Source organism: Hypanus sabinus, chromosome 4 (assembly GCF_030144855.1).
Source record: "Hypanus sabinus isolate sHypSab1 chromosome 4, sHypSab1.hap1, whole genome shotgun sequence".
NCBI lineage: Eukaryota > Metazoa > Chordata > Chondrichthyes > Myliobatiformes > Dasyatidae > Hypanus > Hypanus sabinus.
In genome coordinates, this window is record NC_082709.1 from 145,561,178 (window position 1) to 145,576,718 (window position 15,541).

A 15,541-nucleotide genomic window follows, 5' to 3' on the forward strand; every position below is an offset into this window, starting at 1 on the left:
CGCCACTGAGAGAAGATGAAGAGTGCTGGTTCCTCCCAATGTTTGGGGTTTACCACCCACAAAAGCCCAATCAGATCAGGGTGGTCTTTGACTCCAGTGCTCAGTGCACTTGTATCTCCCTTAATGACGTGCTCCTCACAGGCCCCGACCTCAACAATGCCCTTCTCGGGGTCCTGCTGCGCTTCCGGAAGGAGAAGGTCGCAATCTTAGCGGACATCCAGCAGATGTTCCATTGCTTCTTAGTACAGGAGGACCATCGCAATTTCCTCCATTTCTTATGGCACAAGGACAATGATATCAACAAGGAAGTCATTGAGTACCGGATGAAAGTCCACGTTTTCAGTGCACAGGAGCACATCAATGACGCCATTAAGTTTGTAGAAAGGCACTTGTGTCAACGATGGCTTGATATCACTACAGAAAGAAGACGAAGCAATCGATCTGCTCCGACGTACACAAGCCTCACTCGCTGAGTCAAACCTCCTCTTGCACAAGTTCGCATTAAACTGTCAGGCAGTAATGGAGGCCTTTCCACACGATGACTGTGCTCCAGCAATTAAAGACCTAGATCTAGATGGAGAAACCATACCCACACAAAGGAGCTTGGGCCTCCTTTGGGAGATTACAACTGCCACATTCACGTTCTCTGTGCCGACCGTGATCAAGCCATTCACCCGCCGTGGAGTTCTCTCCACTGTCAACAGTGTTTTCAATCCCTTGGATCTACTGGCGCCAGTTACGATCCAGGGAAGAGTCCTTCTCAGAGAATTTACCTCTGAGCTCTCCGACTGGGATACTCCCCTACCAGAAGACAAGCTAAGCAAATGAGAGGTTTGGAGAGATTCACTTCAAGATCTAGAACAGCTTCATATCTGATGTAGGTACACTGCGACCTCACCCACCGAGGCAGCGCACACAGAATTGTGTGTTTTTTCAGATGCGTCTATCAAGGCCATCGGTGCTGTGGCTTACTTGAAAGTGGTCGGGAAGGATGGTCAAGTTGAAGTAGGATTTGTAACTGGTAAGATGAAGCTCACTCCTCAGTCCAAGCCGACTATTCCAAGGCTTGAACTGTGCGCAGCTGTCCTGGCTGAGGAAATGGCGGATCTTATCCAGGACGAGCTAGACCTAGAGCTGGACAATATCAAATTCTACACAGATAGCAAAGTAGTGCTTGGTTATATTTCTAATGAATCAAAACATTTCTGTGGGTACGTTCATGATAGAGTTCAATGTATCTGCCTGTCATCAAAGCCTGAACAATGGCATTATGTATTTATCGAGGATAACCCTGCAGACCACGCATCGAGATCCTTACCTGCATCCCATCTGGTGCAGACATCCTGGTTCTCTGGAGCCCCTTTCTGTATCAGCCACCAACAGAAAAAACTCAAATGAGCGAGACATTTGAGCTGATCGAACCTGAAAGAGACTCGGAAATTCGGCCGCAAATACAAACAGGAAGAATCAATACCTCGAAGAATCAATACGTACTAACGAATGCTTTCAGCGGTTCTCCATTTTGAATTCTTTAGTGAGAGGACTTGTGTTCCTCATTCACATGGCCAGAGTCACTGCCACATTCCCTAGTAGAGTTGGACATGTAGGGAAGGTTGAGTTGAAAACTTCTGACCAAGGTGTTGTGAAAACTTACCAAAGGCCAGTTGCAGAAGTCGTTCTACTTCTACCTAAAGACTGATTTAGAGACTGAAGTTCTGTATTATGTTCATAATGACCTTACGAAGGTCATGCGGGGAGTGTGTTGCCTTTAAGGCATTTGTCTAGTTTATTATATTTTCGCTTTAGTAATTCATTTGTAATTATTTTTTAGTTAAAGTTAAGGTTGTTGAAAGTAAATTTGTTGTCTGTGATATATCGCGGCATGCGATGACGTCACACCCGGTTTTGCTGTGTCCTGTGGGAAAATACCAGTTTGGAGAAACGGGAAGGAGGGGGTTGTGTGTGCAGGTTCAGCGTGAGAAAAGTTTTCTTTCTCTGCACTAAGAAACATCAGAGAAGCAACGCCGTAAGTTCATAAGATAATCGATATGTTGAAGTAAAAATGTTAACGCTGATTCTGTTAAAAGTAATGGTTGATAAAGTTTATGTTCTTTGTTATTTAAAGAGTTGCGGATAGTTTGTGTTGAAGTGTATTTAAAGCCAGTCGATGGGGTAGGTAGATTCTGACTGTATGTTGCACTTTAATGCAATATAGTTGTTGTAGTTTTACTTTTGCAAGTATTTATGATGTAAATGTGATGCCAAGAAGAAAACAAATACTGTATATATTTTGTATTGTTTTATCAACAGTTTTCACCATACGTTAATGTGGAAGAGTGAACAGTAAACGGTTAATCTTACTGTGATCGCCTCTCATTGACCAGTTTATACTTGGTGTTTAGTTCAGAGTTTACACCTGTGCAAGAACACTACACCTGGGTTGTTATTTCTTCAGAGAATTCCAGTAGATTTTCCTTTGAGGAAACCATGCTGACTGTGGCATATTCTTTAATGTTCCTTCAAGTACCCTGAAGCCACACCCTTAACAATAGATTCCAGCATCTTCCTAACCACTGAGATCAGACTTCCAGAGGCATTCCAGGATCTAGTGATTCTTGAAAGATCATTACTCCACGATCTCTTCAGCCACTACTTTCAGAACCCTGAGGTGTACACTATCTGGTCCAGGTGACCTGTCTACCTTCAGTCCTTTCAGTTTCCCAAGAACCTTCTCTCTAGTTAAAGTAACTTCACATACTTCATATTTCCTAACGCCTTGAACTTCCACCATACTGCTTGTGAAGACTGACACAAAATACTTATTAGTTTGTACGCCATTTTCTTGTTTCCCATTACCACCTCTCCACTCTTGCCTGTTTTCCACTTTTGGTATCCTCTGTAAGAAGGTATAGATGGAATATGCCAATCATATTAATGACTTTTTTAGTTGCCTGCTGTTGGTTTTTAGAAGTTTCCCAATCCTCTTCCCACGAATTTTTGCTCTATCATGTGCCCTCTCCAAGTTTTTATTTTGGCTTTGGGTTCTCTTGTTGACATGTTTGTGTCGTCTTTCCTTAAGAATACTTCTTCCTCATTGGGATGTATATACCTCCTAAAATTCTGGTTGCTGGTGCTCTGCCACCATCCCTGAGTGTTTTTTTTCCTATTCATTTCTGGCCAACTCCTTTCTTGTGCCTCTGTGACTCCCTTTACTCTACTCTAATACTGGTATAACTGAATTTAGCTTCTCCTTCTCAAGTTTCAGGGTAAATTCGATCATATCACCTCCTAGCTTATCCTCCTTCCCCTCCACCCACTTTTTTGTTTGGCGCCTGCCCCTTTCCTTTCCAGTCCTGATGAAGAGATTTAGCCCAAAACGTGAACTGTTTATTCATTTCAGTAGATGCTGCCTGACCTGCTGAGTTCCTCCAGCCTTTTTTTCTACGTTGCTCCACTTGTGATTGCAGACTGCTGCCCAGCTCAATCACAGTGCACTCAGAAATTTTGGATAAGAATCTAGCAAATGTCGGTTTGTGTTTCTGTCACAAATTGTAGACGGAATGAATTATGCAAGAGAAAAAGATACAGCAAGTGAGGAAGGCAGGTTGCAAGCTGGCCTCTATAGCAAATGTTGCAGGGAATGGATGTTAATCTGTAATTATGTGGAGTTTTAGCAAGAAAATAGTGGAGTTCAGGGTTTATCATTGTTTACTTTGGTTACGAATGGATACAATGTTGCAGTTAAGCCCCACTTTGAAATTGAATAATTGTGCCCTTCAAGTTTACAAAATTGTGGAGAGTCATAGTTTTGGAATGAAATCTTATGATTGAGATGAGTTTTTTCATCAAACAATTGTGAATGTAGGGAAAACGTAGGAAACATTTTTGGGCCTCTGTGTGCTCAGTCATTAATGATTGATGTATTTTGGCCTACAAGGAGAAATTAAGGACAATGAGAGTTGATTAAGAAACTTTGATCTGATTGATCAGCAGATAGAACTGAAGACACTAGAAGATAAGCTATTGCTTTTGTTGTCTAAGTGACTTTGAACTTCAAGTAAAGAATGTAAAAATAACTTCAATTTCTTGGTGAGTATTAACATAGTCATTTAAAGATCTAGTGATGTATTACTAGCGCAAACTAAATTTTTGACCATCAATACTGTACATTCATACCTGCTCTCATCCTATGTCTGTACATTTCATACTTTCTCCACTATGCACTCCCTGCACCCCTGGAAAAGTACTTTGTTTTATTTCTCAAGCTTGTCCAGAATCTGCTAGCTATTTATTAATTAATATGTTTCCTGTACCCATTATTGCTATGATAGGTTAGCTTTCAGTTAAGCAATGCCTTTTTAAATAAAGTAGTGCAATCTCAGTGACTGTTGTTCCCTGTTTTAATCTCCAGGATATTTTTAACCCTATGGAAAAAGCTGTGCTTCTCTAATTCTGGCCTCTTGACCATCTTCAAATGTAATCATTGCATGTTTGCCCATATTCTAAGTTCTGGAATACCTTCCCTCAACATCTGCCTTTCTTTCATCTAAGCTGATGCATGTGCCACACTGACTGTATTAATGGTATTGATGCAAATTGCTTTGAGAATAGATTCATGGAATTATACAGCACAAGAGGAGGCTTTTGGGCCCAACTTGTCCATGTTGAGTAAGCATCTTGTATCCGTCTACCACTTTCAATATTGTAATTATACCTACCTCAATTGATCATTCCATATTTTGACCATGTGTGTGTGGGGAGAAAAGTCTGTCCTCGAGTTCCTTTTAATCTTTCCCCATAAAACTTTAAATCTATGTCCTCTAGTTTTAGGCTCCCTTCCCCTGGCAGAAGAAAACTTGACCATCCACCATATTGACATCCCTAATAAGTTTATTGCATCCCTCACCCCTCAATCACCTGTGTCCTAGGGAAGAAGGTCCCAGTCCATCCAGCCTCTCCTTATAACTCGGGCCCGCCTATTCTCTTGAATCTTTGCTGCATTCTTTCCAGCTTAGTGACATCCTTCTTCTAGCTGGGTCATCAGAACTACGCACAATACTTGCCTGACTTATACAATTGCAATGTCCCAATTTTTATACTCGGTGCCCTTCCCAATGAAGGCAAGCATTGCCAAATACACTATCCGAGTTGGAACTTTCAGGGAACTCTGTATCTTTACCTCTAGGGTACCCTCTCTGTTCTACAAAATTCTCAGGATATACCATTTATTGTGTAAGTCCTGCTCTGTCTTACTCTTGTCAAAGTGCACCTTCTGTTCTTTGTGACGCTTCTTCAGTTTGTCTAGATCTCTTCTAATGTCAGATGGCCTTCATTGTCCACAGTACCATCAATTTGGGTGTCATCTGCAAACTTACTAAGCATGCTTACGACATTGGGATCCTAATTGTTAATTTAGATGATATGTGACAGTGGACCCAGCACCAATGCCACTGGTTACGGGCCTTTAATCTGAATTGCAGCCTTCCCCTGCCATGCTTCCTTCCACCAAGCCAAGCTGGCCAGCTGAGGCTGGATCCCATGTGATCTTTACTTTCTAGCCTAGCTGTCTGTAGCGGTTATTGAAAACCAGACAAAACCGCTGGGAGACTAAGCCAGAGTACTCAACACTTTATGATGCACTCCAAGTAACGAATTTCTGCGTCAAAGAAGGTATATTCAATCCTTTATTATGAAATGAACAAAGCCTAATGATCTTGTAGCAATTAAAAAAAAGCTAACAAAACTAAATTAGCGACATATCTGTCTAATTAGAGGTCCAATTGCAATATTAGTGATATTAAGCAGTATAATAGTGTAATTAGCATAACTAATTAGGCTATCGCGTTCCAGTTAGCCAAGTAACAAAGTTAGCGGTCAATAAAATAAATATTCCCTGTGGTTTATTCCCCTGTCTACTAGACTAAAGAACTAACTAAAGCCAAGCGTGAAGATGTTACTATACTCATTTGTTTCTACCATGCTCTAACCCATTTGACAGATGATTATAATAAACATATCACAAAATACAATACAGACAGAAAATAGACACATGGCTCCTACACTGACTGGGGGGGGGGGAGGGGGTTCTCATCAAATTCAGTGATTATACCTTATCCCACCCTGTCACTTGCAAGGGTTCTATTCCATTTTCCCAGTACCACTTTCTCCACCACACCTGTTCTCATGAGGAGCCATTCCATTCCAGGATAACCAAGATGTAATAATTTTTCAAAAAACAGGGCTTCTCCACTGCTCTCAATGCACCCCTCACCTGCATCTTTTTCCTGCACAGCTGTACTCACTGCATTCTACCTTCACCCTCCCCCCCCCCCCCGATAATCAGGAATAGGGTTCCCCTTGTCCTCATTTATTACCCCATTAGCCTGTATCCGACACTCTTCCCCCCCTCCCCCAAACAGAATGCTCTCACAATGATTCTTCTTGTTTGCCCATTTTTCCTTGCAGTTTCGGGCTCCAGGTACCTTTCCCTGCACCCATGCTAAGTGTTAAATTTATCCCTACACTTGCTTGCTCACCGATATTCAAGGCCCTAAACAGTTTTAACAGACGAGGCAGTATTTCTATTATAAATCCATTGGTGTTATTTATTTCATCTGTTCCTCTTGATATGACCTGTCTATATTAATAAGACTTGAAGCAAACTGGGAGATGCTTTAAGATCTTTTTTGTAGGTCCCCTCCCTCTTCACTCCAGCGTGTTGCCAGATCTCCTGGTGGCCAGCCATTTTAATTCCATTTCCCATTCTCACATTGACATGTCTGTCCACTGCCAAGTTGAAGCTACATGCAGATTGAGGGAACAATTCGTATTCTATATTGGTAGTTGCCAACTTGATGGCATTAACAATTCTGATTCTGCTGGCATCAACGTGAATCTTTCTAACTTTCTATAAACACTTTTCTTTCCTCACTTTGTTTTCTTTGGCCCCATTACCCTTTTCTTTCCCCTACCCACCCTCACAACCTGCCAATCACTCTCACTTTTTTCCTTCTGATTCTCTACTTCCTTCCTTTCATTCCATGGTGTACTGAACTCTTAAGAGATTCCAACTTGTTCAGCCCTTTGCCTTTTCCATTTATCACCTATCAACTATACTGCCCCCCCCCCCCCCACCACCACCACCACCTTCCTGCTCTCAGCTGAATTCACCAGCTTGCTTTCCTCCTCTCCACCCTTCATTTCCAGAGGAGTTCATTGCCTCCTGTGCTCGCTTTGTTGATCAACACATTGAGGAACCATCACAAACTCCCACAGGAGGGTGAACCCACAAAAAACTACCTGCCCAATTATAGTACCTGAGAAAATACTAAAGACCTGTGCTGATCAACTGGCTGGAGTTTTCACTGAGACTGCTGAAGCAAGTGGTTAAATGTTTGAGGTATCCACCTGCTATTACCACATTCAGTTTATACCAGTATAAAGAAGAATGTGGTAATCTGCCTCTTTGGCCAGTGTTACTTGCATCCACAGTGAAGAAGTTTTTTGAGAGGTTGGTGATGAAGCATCAACTCCTGCCTGAAAAATGCTTTAGATTTGCTCCAGTTTGTGGGTCCACAGCAGATGCTGATGGGTCATTCAGCCCTGGAGCATCTGGACAGCACAGAGATGCATATACCAGGAGTGTACAGCAGGACAACTACAGCTCAGCATTCAATACCATCATCCCCTCAAGATTCCTGGACATTGGCCTCAATACTTCCTTGTGCAATTGAATCCCTGATTTCTTCACTTGCAGACCCTAATCAGTTCAGATTGAGCAATATCTCCTCCATGACCTTCATCAGGACGGATGCATCATGAGATTGTATGCTTGGTTCTCCAACCCCCCCCCCCCCCCCCCACTCTACTCACTTTACACTTATGACTTTGTGGTTAAACACAGCTTCAATGCCATATTCAAATTTGTTGATGACACCAGTAGGCTGAATCAAAGGTGGTAATGAATCAGCATATAGGAGGGAGATTGAAAGTCTGGCTGACTGGTGCTATAACAGCAACTTCTTACTCAATGTCATTAAGACAGAGAGGCTGATTATTGTCTTCAGGAGAGGGAAACCAGAGGTCCATGAGTCAATCCTCATCAGAGGATCAGAAGTGGAGAGGGTCAACAGCTTTAAATTTCTTGTTGTTATTGCAGAGGACCTGGCCTGGGCCCTGCATGTAACTGCAAATACAAAGAATGCATGGCAGCACCTCTACTTCCTTAGCAGTTCGCAAAGATTCAGCGTGACATCCAAAACCTTGATAAATTTCTATAGACGTCAAGTGGAATATATTGACGAGTTACATCACAACCTGGTATGGGAACAGCAATATCCTTGAATAGACTATCTGACAAAATGTAGTTGATATGTTGCAGTCCATGACTGGTTAAGCCCTCTCCACAATTGAGCACATCTATGCGAAATGCCTTTGTAGGAAAACAGCATCCATCATCAGGGATCCCCACCATCCAGGACATGATTTGTCTTTGCTGCTGCCATGAGGAAGAATGTACAGGAGCCTCAGGACTCACACCACCAGGTTCAGGAACAGTTATTGCCTCTGAACCAGAGGGATAACTTCACTTGCCCCTTCATTGAAATGTTTCCGTAATCGATGAACTCACTTTCAAGGACTCTTCATCTCATGCTCTTGATATTTATTGCTTATTTATTTATTATTATTTCTTTTTTTGTATTTACGCAAGTTGTCTTTTGCATACTGGTTGAACTCTCAAGTTGGTGCGGCCTTTCATTGACTCATGGTTATTATTTAATGGATTTATTGAGTATGCCCACATTAAAATTAATGTTAGGGTTGTATATGGTGACAAATATTTACTTTGGTAATTTAGAGGGCAGGAGCATTGCTTTCATTTCAGTGTTTAAAAGTTTTTATTCTCAGTGGAAATTTACTTGCATTTTGCTGTCTTGCATGCTTTTACCACATGGTGTCATTAAGTTGCACTAATTCCTGACTGGCCAGGATGTATTTACATGTCTATTTATTGTATTTTAAGATTTTAATCTGTAAGTACTGTTGTTTTTAAGGCAAAGGTAATGTAGGTCAGTGGGAAATTTGAAAACCATGCACACAATTGACGGTATCCTCAGCAAAGTTGTACCAGCCATAAAATATGAAATCTGATTTATATTCTTCTGTTATGACTTTTTCCTCAAAGGCATTTTTGAAATTAATGTTTTGTGCAGAAACTATATTATCTTTCATTCTTTGTACTAAAGTGTTAATCCTACATCATTTATACTGAAAGAATAGTATATTGAATGGGATAATGCCACTGAAAAAGGGTAAAGGGAATTGAATTAATGATCTGGTTAAGAACAAGGTATGAAACTTAAAGGATTAAAATGACATTCAAAACAGAAGTAGTCCATTCAGCCTGGAGCCTTGAAATTATGATAATACATTACCTTGGAATAGTATTAGGTCTCCATAACTATTTTCACATTTTACTCTCTCATTTTCTAAATGTAAAATACAATCAAATAGGTCTTTTGAGCTAATCGACACAATATTGTGCATCCTATCAAGTCAAACAAAAAATTCCAAAACCTGTCAACCGTTTACTAAAATTAAAAATCAAAGTTTTGAGGCATTAGTCATCCTCTTGGTAATTACTATGCTAACATTCCTCAGGTGCAATACTATTCATTATCTTACCAATTTGTTGATGAAGAAAATTGGAGGATCACCAGTTTTGAATGAATTCAAAAGTAATTCTGCTTCTACCACCCCCTGTAAGGTCCAACAGTATGATAGATAAAGACAAAAGAGCATTCAAGACAAATTAGGGAAATGAATATAGAGAAGCACAAATCTGCCAAGAGTACAAGACCACTTCAGAGGCACTGAACATGCCTCAGAGCTCAGTGCAGTCCATCGTGGGAAAAATATGAAACCATAGCCACACTGCCTAGGTCAGGCTTCCCCTCTAAACTTAGTCACTGGAGAAGAGACTTTTAAGAGAGGTTCCTATGAAGTTGGTGGCTGCATTTGGAGATGAAGTTCATGGTTCCACAATCTCTAAAGTCTTGCACAGAAAGGGTACTTATGGAAGAGTGGCAAGGAAAAAGTGTAGGCTAATAAAAAGCATATCCTTGCCCATAAAGGCCTTGCATGCATCATTTAGAAAATACAGTAAGGATGAGAAAGATCTTGTCAGATGAATCTAAAGTGGAGCTTCTTGGCCTCAACACTGAGCGGTATGTGTGGCTTAAATCTGCATCAGCCAGGTAGCAACATCCCTGCTGTAAAGTATGGTGGAGGTGACATCATGCTGTTGGGGATACTTTTCAGAAGCAGGGACTAGAAATCTTAAATACTATACTCCTAAATACAGAGAGGTCCTGGACAAAAGCCAGCTAGCCTCTGCCAGAAAGCTTAAACTGGAGAGGAAGTTCATTTTTCAGCTGGACAGTGACCCATGGCACACTGCCAGACCAACCATGGAATGGTGTTAAATGAAGAAAATTGATATCCTTGAGTGGCCTGGTCAGAGTCCTGACCTTGACCCTATTGAATATCCCAAGACCTCAAAATTGTTCCCCATCGGTACTCCCCGACTAATCTGGCACAGATTGAGCAATTTACCAAGAAGGAATGGGCAAATCTTGCTCCATCATGTTGTGCAAAGCTAATAGAGATTTGTTCAAAAAGATAACTGGTTGTAATAGCCGCGAGAGATTGCGCGACTAAGTACTGATGAAAGGAGATGAATACTTTGAATTGCTGACATTTCAGTTTTTGAATTAGTTTTTAATGCTCCACAATTTTCCGTGTGTTTTGGGCATTACTATGAAAAAAGAGCATGTGATTCACTAATAAAAATTCTCAGTTAAATTGATCAAAATACCTGGGTTTATTTATTTGAACAAAGGGTTGGGGCTAAATACTTTTTAACAAGGCACAGTATCTAAAGTCTGTTGTCTCAGAGGCCAAAGTGACAAAAAAGGCAAAATGAAGGGCAATCCAAGCCTTTGACAAGAAGCAGGAAAGGTGATGAAAGCTAGATTTACACAGTATGAAGGAACAGAATATTGGATATAGGAAGAGCACATGGCAATGATGAGAGAAATGGAAGTGATGTATTCAAGCCCAGTTAATTTGCAAAATTGCAATGCTTCTGTATGTGCAAAGTTATATAATTTAATAATAGAAATGTATGCAAAATTCTGCCTTGAAGTACATATGAGATTGATAAGAGATTATGTTGAAAGAAAAATTGAATTAAGCTTGAGGATCACAACTAATGTATATTGCTGATTTAATCGTGCATGTTGATCAAGGAACTATTGATAATTCCCCAAATGCCAACACTCCAATTGTTGAAGAGACCATAAAAATAGTTTTATTGTAAGTGATAGATTCCAGTTGAGAGGAGAGGGTAAAAGATATCTGCATTCTTAAGTTGTTATTCTCACAAAATTGAAAGTCATCATTTAAGTTACTTGCATCAATTCTGTTTTCTTACTATGCATTATAGACTTTCTGCAGTGTATTTTGCGTGGGTCCACTTCAGAAATATCCAAAAGGCACAATGTGAAAGGGAACTAAGATTGTGAAGTTACCTATCACAGTGGAGTAAATACTTTGGCATTACTCTGAGGAGTTTAACCTTAAAGTAGTGACTGATTAGAGATGTGGGGCAATCATTGATGATGAATGATAATTTTAAGTTACAGTGGGAGCAAAGCAGCACTTGGCAGCTGATAGAACTGAGGACGAAGTACTTGTCTCAACCAAAGCCAACTTACTCTGTTATCAGACAAATACAACCAGATCTCCAAAGAATGTGTAACGGGGCACATTGTTATGGAAGTTCTACTGCCCTTGCACTATGGATATATTAAGCTATGCAGTGAGTTAAGCATCTTAAAAATCACTCGAGATGGAAGGTTCCTTTAGGGATTTTAATGATATCTTACTTGTAAAGCTGTGGAAAGTTAAGTAAAACAAATACTGAACTCAATACAGAATTGCTGTGTGCCTGAATATACTAATAATTATTCTTGCAATTGACGTTAACCAAGGTAATACACACACATAACACTCCATAACTAAGCTGTATAAATAAGAGTAAACTCATGGTACAACAATATCTTAAGACCGATAGACATAATACTTCCTTCAAAATAGATTACTGAATGTTTTCTGATATTAACAAAGCCTAAAGCTCACAGATATTGCTGTTTCAAGGGCAAATAAAGGGGATTGAGATGGATTTCTTTCCATCATGTGTTTCAGTATGAAATTCAAGTTAAACTGTGCAAGAAGTAATGTTCATAGAAAACAAGCTGCACCTCTAGAGGCCAGAACAGAAGTAATTTCCTATCTCTACTCAGTTTCCTGAGACTTGTTTCTTTTGTATCTCTAAAATATAACTCTTAAACGTTTTTTCTCTTTATATCAGGTATCAAGTTTACTCGTATTTAGATAACTTTATATATGATATTCACTTAATTTCATACAATCATAATACTTGAGTAATCCCTTTGAGTATTGCTTTGCTTTCAGTAAAATTACGATTGATCTGATTGTAACTGCATTACCAATTATCTGTGACTTTTCAGCCCAATCAAAATTTTGTCAACTTCTGCATTTAAAAACAACTTTGTTTCCATTGTGTTTTAAGGGAGCGATATCCAATTACTTTTGTAATTGTGAGGAAAAAGTACTCATTTCTATCTCAAAAAGGGTGATCCTTTCTCTTAAACCAGTATTTCCCAACCTTTTTTAGCTCAACATCCACTTTAAAGCAGCTTCATACTTGTCAAAGCCCCTCTTAGGCACAGTATGCTTCCTGGCACTCCCATAGTGTAAAAACATATCTACCATTTGCTAACTTGAGAAAAATGATTCTTTAAATTTTTATTTGTCTTTAAACCTAGCTTACGTAGTACCCGAGTGCTGTGCAACAGCTTTGACGTCAGTGTGATCCTTGAGTTTGGTAGGAGGATGGAAATGCAGTGAAGAACAGTTTGGCTCTTTTCTGAAGACCAGAAAACTTTGTATGAATGACAGTGTAGCTATATACCACAAAAGCCGACAATTTTGAAAAACATTTTTGTTTCCTCATTTCTAATTTTGTTAATTTATTCTTGCAAGCTCCTTTCCTGTTCTATCTTGCAAAGGAATGGGGTAACTACCCAGTTTGGAACTTCTAGAATGTTCAAATATTTGAATTGATTATGAAAATCCTTCTTGAGTGACTGCAGGTGTAAGCAGTGCTCTTGCAAATCACTGTGAAAGAGAGTGCCTTACTTTCCATGCAGGGGAAGTGTGAGAACATTCTTCTCCCAATGTTTTGCTTATATATTTCCAATTTTCTGATAAAATTGGACACTCACTTTTTGACTGGAATTAATTGAACTCTCACCCTGCATTTTCACGTTTAGAATATTTATTATGTCATACAGGTCAGCTAGGTGTCTGTGTAGAATTTCAAAGAAATGTTTTAAGCAGCAGCCTTTTGACAGCCAACACACTTCGATGTGAAGAAGCAAGCGTTCAAACTCTTCATTGTTATCTTGGCACAACTGGCAAAACATTCTGTTGAATGGACGAGCTTTAATTGTGTTGATAGCAGATATTATAAGAGTTGTGCTTGGAAAAAATCACTGGCTGAGGTTTTTGGCTGTGAGTTGTTGACAATGAATTAGACAGTGGATTGCAAACAGACTTGGAATTTATTTTTTCATAAATGCCACTGAACCAGCATAGCAATCGATTGCATAAGAGATCATGTTCCTAATCAGAATACTTATTCTCAATGTACATTTTGAGCTCGTTGTAGATTGATTTGTTTTCAACTTTTTACGAAAGAAAATCTCTTCGTAAACTTTTCCATTTTTGATAACCATACACGTCATTAGCAATGCCTTGTTGTCCCGCAATTGTCTCGTACAGATGTTCCTAAATTCTGTTGTTTAGCTCTGCATGGAGTTGATACTCAAGGTCTTCACTCATTTCATCAATATGATGAGCTACAGAATTATTACTCAAGATGAATTGATTTTAAAATACTGACATTCATTTTGAGAACAGTAGTGAGCACTTCTGATAGATCAGGCATTATTAATCTTTCACCTATTATCAGATTTTCCACATGAGAAATTATGAGATTGAGTAAAACCATAAGTAGCCTTTTCAGGATGTCTTTTACGGAAGTGTTCCTGCAATCTTGATGGTTTCATGGCTTCATTGGACAGTGCAGTATTACAAATAAGACACATGTGGTATTGCTGATCTGATGGAATGGAATAAAACGTAACATTGTGTTGACACAAGTTCTGTAGTTTCTGTTTCTTAACAGGATTAGAATTCAAGGCTTCACTGCCTTCGGCCTCAGATTGTGCCATATATATTTATCCATCATTAATCAAAGTTTAAAAATTAACACAAACTGGGAGTGCCTATCGGATGTTGACAACAGCAGTGAGTTGACACCTGCAGTGATGGTAGTGGCATGCAAAGAAACAGCAAGGAGATCACAACAGCGGAAATTACATTGATAGGGATTCAGATTGGAATCTGAATGTTAGTCTGAATAAAGCTGCTGTTTGGCAAGCTAGCTTTATACTATTCCAGTTAGTACAATTGTCCAATCATGTATGGTCTCATCATCCCCAAAGATGGTTCTTGACCGCACACCACTTGCAGACCTATGGTTTTTCTTGTGTTCCATGTCTTTTTTGGAAATGCCTGCTCTACCAAGGTTGATCATGTCTTGTGCCTCAAATTAAGATCCTGCTTATCTTCCCTCTTCCATCCCCCACTTCCCCCAAAGAATCTTGAATGCATTCCCCCCCTCCCCCCGACTTGTGCTTTCCCCCTAACACTCCCTTAGGAGACATAACCACCCCTGTTGGGAATCACTGTCTCACCGTCTTAAACTGATACTAGATTTTACCATGAGGAGGCACGCTGTTTACATCCATTCTGTAGAGATCCCTAAGAATTTGTTCAGCACCTCTTCTGAACTCCACATACAAGATTAGTCTGCTCAATCTATCTTCAAGGCATTGTGCCCATTTCCAAGTATTGGTCCAGTGAACTTACTCTGCAATATAAATGGATGTAATTGTCATACTTCATTCAATTGGCCTTGCAATAAATTATAACATCTTGTTAATTCTGGTAGTAGCCAGTATATAAAATATACTTAGTGTGCTAGTATATAAAGTAGACTGAGTATAAAATTTGCTCAGATAGTGATGAGAAGGCATACAGGAGTGAAATAGATCAGCTAGTTGAGCGGTATCGCAGCAACGGCCTTGCACACTATGTAAGTAAGATTGGTGAATTGATTGTAGACTTCAGAAAAGCTAATGGTGCAACTGTACTTCCAGATAATACCTATAAAATTTAACGTGCAGCATCCAATGTGCAAGTCTTACTTTCAATTTTTAATTGTTTATTTCTGTATTAGTTCTTGTAGGTTTGGGGAAATATAAATGTTTACATCAGCTTTTAACTGTTGTAATTATGTTTGAAATCCTGTTGATCTTATCTTAATGTG

At 39.6% G+C, this 15,541-nt stretch overlaps 1 protein-coding gene across 4 annotated transcripts in view; it reads left to right on the forward strand.

Moving 5' to 3' along the window:
• Nucleotides 1–15,541, forward strand: part of kdm6a (lysine (K)-specific demethylase 6A) — a 218,775-nt gene that overhangs the window by 66,394 nt on the left and 136,840 nt on the right. The window lies entirely within an intron of this gene.